Source organism: Haematobia irritans, chromosome 5 (genome assembly GCF_050003625.1).
Source record: "Haematobia irritans isolate KBUSLIRL chromosome 5, ASM5000362v1, whole genome shotgun sequence".
In the NCBI taxonomy this organism is placed as follows: Eukaryota; Metazoa; Arthropoda; class Insecta; order Diptera; family Muscidae; genus Haematobia; species Haematobia irritans.
The window spans coordinates 103110348-103112123 of NC_134401.1; positions in this window are offsets into that span (position 1 = coordinate 103110348).

Consider the following 1776-nt stretch of genomic DNA (forward strand, 5'->3'; position numbering starts at 1 on the left):
TTAACTGTACATAACTTTTTGTCTAATATATACCACGTATGTACTAACTCACAATTTAGAAAACAATGTTAAGAAGTTTTAAGATACCACAACCCAAGTAATTCGATTGTGGATGTTAGTGTTTCATAGAAGTTTCTACGCAATCCATGGTGGAGGGTACATAAGCTTCGGCCTGGCCGAACTTACGGCCGTATATACTTGTTTTTTCTATGAAGTCTCATATTTTGGGCTACAATATCGTCGGTTTCTGGTTTAAGAAGATGTCTCTTAGCATTGAGATCTGGGGCTATTCTCATTGATAAGAAAGAAGCTACCCCTGGGTCTATAAGGTATCGTCGTCACTCTTCTTGATAGCAAGGAAGAGTCAATTTGCATCATATTTGCTTGAAAGTTTAAAATCTTGCCTTATTCAAGGGGGTCCATGCCAAATGTAGTTTATATCGATCAATATTGCGATACTTTCCTTATACTGACTTGACTTTAATAATTATGAAAAAATCTTGAACATTATAAATAAAACAAGTATATACGGCCGTAAGTTCGGCCAGGCCGAAGCTTATGTACCCTCCACCATGGATTGCGTAGAAACTTCTACTGATGACTGTCATCCACAATCGAATTACTTGGGTTGCGGTAACACTTGCCGATGGCAAGGTGTCTTAAAACTTCCTAACACCGTAATAAAGGGTGATTCTTTTGAGGTTAGGGTTTTCATGCATTAGTATTTGACAGATCACGTGGGATTTCAGACATGGTGTCAAAGAGAAAGATGCTCAGTATGCTTTGACATTTCATCATGAATAGCCGAACGATCTGCCACAACGTCGAATTTTCAGTGAATGGGCCCTAGAAAAGTTGGCAGAAAATCCGCTTTTTTATCGACAAATTTTGTTCAGCGATGAGGCTCATTTCTGGTTGAATGGCTACGTAAATAAGCAAAATTGCCGCATTTGGAGTGAAGAGCAACCAGAAGCCGTTCAAGAACTGCCCATGCATCCCGAAAAATGCACTGTTTGGTGTGGTTTGTACGCTGGTGGAATCATTGGACCGTATTTTTTCAAAGATGCTGTTGGACGCAACGTTACGGTGAATGGCGATCGCTATCGTTCGATGCTAACAAACTTTTTGTTGCCAAAAATGGAAGAACTGAACTTGGTTGACATGTGGTTTCAACAAGATGGCGCTACATGCCACACAGCTCGCGATTCTATGGCCATTTTGAGGGAAAACTTCGGAGAACAATTCATCTCAAGAAATGGACCGGTAAGTTGGCCACCAAGATCATGCGATTTGACGCCTTTAGACTATTTTTTGTGGGGCTACGTCAAGTCTAAAGTCTACAGAAATAAGCCAGCAACTATTCCAGCTTTGGAAGACAACATTTCCGAAGAAATTCGGGCTATTCCGGCCGAAATGCTCGAAAAAGTTGCCCAAAATTGGACTTTCCGAATGGACCACCTAAGACGCAGCCGCGGTCAACATTTAAATGAAATTATCTTCAAAAAGTAAATGTCATGGACCAATCTAACGTTTCAAATAAAGAACCGATGAGATTTTGCAAATTTTATGCGTTTTTTTAAAAAAAAAAGTTATCAAGCTCTTAACAAATCACCCTTTATATACCATATAGTCCATACGTGGTATATATTAAACTAAAAAGGCTGATTAAATACGTATATAATTAAGTTTAAAGTTTCTATAGAAATACAATTTTGACAACATTTTCTATAGAAGTAAAATTTGGAAAAAATTTTCTATAGAAATAAAATTTGGAAA